Raw genomic sequence first — 6,000 nt, forward strand, 5'->3', positions numbered from 1 at the left:
GCCTCAAAAACACCTTAAAATATCAAAGGCAGGCCACTCACCGTCTCGGCGGAAATTTCCTCTGTCTGTCCGCCTCTTTTCCCTTTTTACTGCACTGGAGTTGAGGGGAGAGAAACGGGGGGAAAGTTAATAAATAAATAAATAAATAGCAGAGGCTTGACCTTTTCAAAATGACAGTGGACCAGTCTATAAAACAAGCAGTGGAGGCTGTGGCTCCCACCTCAACAGGCCGAGAGCAGCCTGCCACACTTTCAATCCCCATTAGCTGGTCCAGTTGAATTTACACATGGACACATGGACATCACACACACACACATGCAGAGAGAGAGAGAGAGTGGGGAGGGGGTGGGGTGAAAGAGGAGACGCTTGGCCCAATCATAAGTGAATCAGTGTATTTCTGTCCCTTGACTGCTGGTGACAGACTGGGCCATTACATACTGATGAGAACTGTGACCGCCTCTCTCTCTTCTGCTCTCCGTCCTTCTTATCTGCTCTGGGCCCAATTTGTTTGTTTTTTTTGTTTTTTTTCTTGTTGTTGTTTTTCCAATAGACTGTGAATTTGCATCAGGGAAAACAGGGTAGCGGGGGTCCAAACTCGGCCCACGTCCAAAAACCAAACCACAGCAGTCTGGACTGCAGGTCCAAGTTTCCTTCAGTCTCGTTGAAATCACTCACATTTCTTTTATGGAAAGGTTTTAATGATTTACCTGAGGATTCTGCGACTCCATTTCTTGAGAGAAGACTAACAAAGTGATCAAAATCCCGGCGACTCTAGAAGAGGGTGGGGAGGAGAGAGAGGTTTAAAAAAAAAAAAAAAAACACATGCAAAATTCTGCGCGATAAAAATAATGAAGGAAAAAACTTTGACCATCCGTGGCTCCTCACCTCTGACTTCATACACAAACTTTCAGGTAGGCGACCAGACAGCGGCAGTGCAAGGCGCTCTTTGGAGCATTAATTGAATGCCAAGCGGCTGGTCGCTCAATGAATAACATTTATTCACACATTTAATGCACATTTTACGGTGAAAAAAGATAATAAAGTAAGAGGCAATCTATCTTTTTCGCTTCTAAAGACGAACCGCAGCGGTGAGAGGGCAATCGAGCGCTGAAGGGCGACATTAAAACACCCGTTGATGATGCATTATTAAATATTTAGCATAAAACTTCACTTAAATAGGAATCGATACGTGATTAAGTGACTCAATCAGCAGAAAAGGGAAAACTTTAATGCCTCGGGTAGCTGTAGCTGTGGTGCATGACGCGTCCGTGACGACTTCAGTCATGGAGCCAAGGGCGGTGGTGATTTATGCACGGTGATTTATGGGGATTATGCATGGCACTTGTCCATCGCTTGCAGGTGCGTTTAAAAAAGTTTATTGGCTTAAAAAGCACTGTGCATTTATAACAATATCATAAAGTGAACAGGGAGGAAACTGTCTTTTCCCCGGCCTACCACTACTTCATGCAAGACAGTTTTTTTTGTTGTTTTTTTTAAACGCATTTACAAAAATATACCACATCTCTTTGCCTTTCCACCCAGAGACGAAACTGCTCTCCCGTGCAGACCGAAGGTGCGACGCCACTCACAGCAATATTCTCACCTCCAGCGACACTCTTCTTACGACTGTACAGAGTTGATTAAGAGCTGCCCTTTGCAGGGGCCTAAAGAGGGTGCACGTATGGTCCCACACCTCATATTGCAAGACTCCAGCATGGCAGGAACTCCTCTTCCCCCCAGTTCACACTGATTAGATTAGACAAGCTATCCCGGAGTGATCCTTTAATTCCCTCACACCCAAAGACAACAGCAGTGATGAGCACTGAAAAGGTCAAAAGACGGGAGGCTTTATGATAACTGAAACCTCCCATGCTTTATTATCCTCCTCCTTCCGGCTAATGGATGCACAGAAAACACAGCTTCCGTATGGAGGGAGTGAGAGGAGCAGTGCAGAAAAACAAGCATTGTTTACATCAGTCAAGAATGTCACTTTGACTCTAGCCGGCTTATTCAAATTGCACAGGCAGGATTTATGGTAATATTACCAACCAACAAGACCGAATATTATCACCTTAATTACAAAAAAAATACCAATAATATTCACTCGTGCGTATTAATCCACAAAATAAAAAATAAATTTAAAACCATTACCGAAACATACCAACAGAGGAAAAACAAATGTAAACAAAAACCAACAGTACAAATAGGAAAGCACAGAGAAACACAACTAAGTACAAATGCAAAGTAACCCAACATAAAATCTGAAAGTGGGTTAACTTAAAACAACAACAAAAAAAATATCGTTATATAACGTATGTTATACAAATCTCTCTCTCTCTCTCTCTCTCACACACACACACACACACACACACGGCAAAAGCCCGCCTTTTTTCTCGTCTCACACACACACACACACACACTCGGCAAAAGCCCGCCACTTTTTCTCGTCACACACACACACACACACACACACACACACACACACACACACACACACACACACACACACACACACACCTGTACACGGCGAACCATAATTGCGAGACAACGCTGTCGTGCCAGTGTTTATATAGTGTTTTTTTTTTTTTTTTTTTTTTACTAATACAACTTCGTGCAGACACCCGGCAAAAGCCCGCCACTTTTCCTCATGTCAGCGCGAGTCCCATAACGCTTCAAACTAAAACGGAAACACCATGCTAGCTAACCAAAACAACAGCAACAAGCCAGTAAACGCACAGCCGCGTCAACGCCATGTCCGACCAAGCACCGAAAAACAACGAGGAGAAACTGCTTTCAACGTACCGGTGGCCCTACTGGGGGAGAAGTTCGTATATCGCTGGACGTAGCCGTCGTCTTGGCTACGCCGTGACGTTTCATGTCTTACTGCGCATGAGCAGGAAAACCACCCGGCGAGCTGGTCAGCACACAGTCGCCCTCTCTCGGCTGAAAGCTATAGTTTCGGTCGGAAACGTTACATGTAAATAACGTAGTAGACGAATAGGTTGAATGAATGAATGAATGAATAAGGGGTGTCTGCATACGTGTAAGCAACTATAAGTTGTAGCTTTTCCAACCTACTACACTACTGTTGATGGATTGAATTGTTTTCCAAATATTACAGATAACAAATCTATGTACTTGAACAACATATAAAGCCATAAAACACACACACATAAAAAAAAAAAAAAAGAAACCCTCATACAAATCTCTTTCCAAAGTTTTTTTTTTTTGCGTTAAGTGGTTAATTCTGACACTCCAGCTGCTGTGAGGAAAATCTAGAAGTATCCGCCCTGATCTACTGCACACGGCCATGGAGAGGAGTTTTGAACGGCCTTGCCCAGTCCTGGTCTGCAAGCATGCAAAAACTTTTGCATGCCACTAAAATGCCAATAATGTTTAGTGTGAGGTCCGGAAGGAAGGTCGTAAAATATGCAGTGGAGGTCTAGTTTTGGGACAAAACTAGAAAAACTAAAAGCAACAAAAATCTGGAATGCACTCTCCTCGGCCTGAGGCAGCTTCATTTCTCCAGGGCTGAACAATGTATCACCAGCACAACTAAAAATGGCAGGGAGTGCCGCTGTTCGCCTGCACGTTTGTGTGTGTGTGTGTGTATGTTGTACGTGTGTGTGTGTGTGTGTGTGTGTGTGTGTGTGTGTGTGTGTGTGTGCGTGCATGTGCGCGAGCTCGTCGTGCACAATTGTTAGTTAGTTCATCAGCCTGTCTTTTTAATTAGCCCGGTGTTTATCACAGCCCCGTGATTGCTTTTGTAATGATGTCACCGGCGCATAATGAGTGAGGCGGCATCACGCTGCGGAACATGACAGGCGCTCAGCCTCCCTCGCCGCGGACACGTTTGACGGGCAGCGAGGGTGAGGGAGAGAGGGGGAGAGTGGGAGGAGACGAGGAGAAAACACCAGCAGGAGGAGGAGGGAAAAAATGTAAATAGAACAGAGGGGCATTATTAGAAATGCCAGAGGGCGCGCAGTCACCAATATTCAGCTGTCACAATCTGAAATGTTTCGGGGACGGAAGTCTCTGTCCAACCCTCTGTTGTCTGGCGTCGGAACAGCTTTTTTAAATTTATTTATTTATTTATTTATTTATTTATTTATTTATTTATTATTATTTTTTCTTTTGCCTTGCTTCCGAGCACCAGGCTAACCTTGTGGAGGAGCTCATGAATAAAACTGCCACGTGGAAAACTCACCTCGTTCCAATTCCGGGGACTGCGGCGCCTGTTGATTCACCGCCAAGAAATGACACAAAAGGTTCCTGTGCGTTTTAATGACGACGTCTGTATCCGGCTGCACACGATCGCGCTGGCAAAACTCACGCAGGGCCTGCGGCCGCGCAACACAAAGCCACAGGCGGAGTGGGCCGACGCACTGCTGTGGGCTTAAATTTGAGGGAAACTGATAAAAAGTTTTGAAAAGGCTCAGCTTGGGGGGGCGGGGGAGGGGGGGGGGGTATATTCTGCAAAATTTCCGCCTGAGGTTTTTGTCTGCATGCTTGCCATTCAGAGCAAACGTCTTTATTAAGATGCCCCAACCTTGAGAGAAAGATAGCGTGCGGCGGCCCGGACTTACACAAGAATTTCTGCAGTTGTTCAAACTAACAATAATCACTGGAACATGTTTGAAAGTGGAAGCATTGCAGAAAAATAAAATTCCCCCCCTTTGCTGCTCGCCGCCATGTCGTCGGCAGGCACAGCAAAACCCTAATAACTTAATGACCAAGGTGACATTCTCGAGTAAGAAATTGCTGTGTAATTAGCCACATTAGCAATCAGCCTAATGTGCATGTCTCTGGACTGTGGGAGGAAGCTGGAGGAGCTGCAGAGAGACACGCACAGTCACAGGGAGAACACGCACGCCTGCACGCGGCAAGGCAGAATTGCAGTGTGTTGCTGTTCAGGCTGGGTCGAACCGAACCGAGCCCCCCCCCCCCCAGCTGATGGATGTCGAGCCTGGGATGCATGTTGCGCTATGCTGCTGTTTTGACGATTGCATCGTTTTAGCTCCTGAAGAGAGAAGCAAGGCCATGATGTATTCTGCTCATTCCTGCCCAGCTTCTGCTGCAGAGTATTGTTGGAGCACATCGGCCGAGTAGATTTCACTCAATATGGGACTTCACCACCAGCGCTAAGACTGACAGCTGCTCATTTAATCCCTCCCCCGTCGCCGCAGTTACAGCTGAGAAAGCTGGTACATGCGTTCGGCAGCACCGTGCCGAACCCCAACCCACAGCCGCCTCCGCTCATCCGCCCCTCCGCTCCACCCCCACTTCCCCCCGAACCCTCGACGTCGGTAGATGCCAGATAGCCGTCTAATATGCCGTTGCATCTAGACATCGCGGCGCTGATATCCTGGCAAACGGGAATCATATTGGTCTTTATTGTGCTGTGGGAGCTGAGCCGCTGCCTCTCATTGTTCCACAGTCTCCTTTTGAAAGTGGGGGAGAGGGAGGGGGTGAAGGGGAGATTTGAAAAAATAAGTTTTTAATGTCAATATGATTGAGGCGGCAGAGCCTCGCACACATTCCTGACTCCACCCCCAAAAAACTCTTTTGGTTTTCTTTTTAATATCCTGTTTTCACTATCATGAATCCACAGATACAGTGATCTTTGTCGGTTATTGAGGGAAAAAACATCTTGTTTTCCGCCAACAAGAGCGCAATCTTCCTCTGCAAACAAGTGTGGATTCCCCCCCACACCTCTTTTCATCAAATAAAGGATTTTGATCACCTGCGAAATAAATATAGACCTGACACTGAAAATAATAATCATAATAATAATACTAAAAGTAATCATCAGTTTTGCAGCAGTCACAATTGGAAGCAGGAAGGAGACTTTGTGTACCCCAACAGCGGTCCAAATATCTGATTTACTTGAAATCTCTGGGTGGCAAATCAAAGAAGAGGTTCCTTTGGGGACGTCGGAGGCTGCAGCAGAGCTCACGTAGCAGCCGTTCAGGCTCAACTGGCAGATGTGCGAACTGGAGG

The 6,000-nt window shown here is 46.0% G+C and overlaps 1 long non-coding RNA gene across 1 annotated transcript in view; it reads right to left on the minus strand.

Annotated features, from left to right (window-relative positions):
- Positions 1-773, minus strand: part of LOC142880310 (uncharacterized) — a 44,430-nt gene extending 43,657 nt beyond the window's left edge. The window contains exons 1-2 of the long non-coding RNA XR_012925420.1: positions 708-773; positions 42-94 (exon numbers count right to left, since the gene is read on the minus strand). This is a non-coding gene — a long non-coding RNA (uncharacterized LOC142880310). The remainder of the gene's footprint in view (positions 1-41; positions 95-707) is intronic.
- Between the last annotated feature and the right edge of the window lie 5,227 nt (positions 774-6,000).

The sequence above is a fragment of the Nelusetta ayraudi genome, unplaced genomic scaffold, assembly GCF_046127955.1.
Source record: "Nelusetta ayraudi isolate G7.1 ecotype Tasmania unplaced genomic scaffold, CSIRO-AGI_Nayr_v1 ptg000166l, whole genome shotgun sequence".
NCBI lineage: Eukaryota > Metazoa > Chordata > Actinopteri > Tetraodontiformes > Monacanthidae > Nelusetta > Nelusetta ayraudi.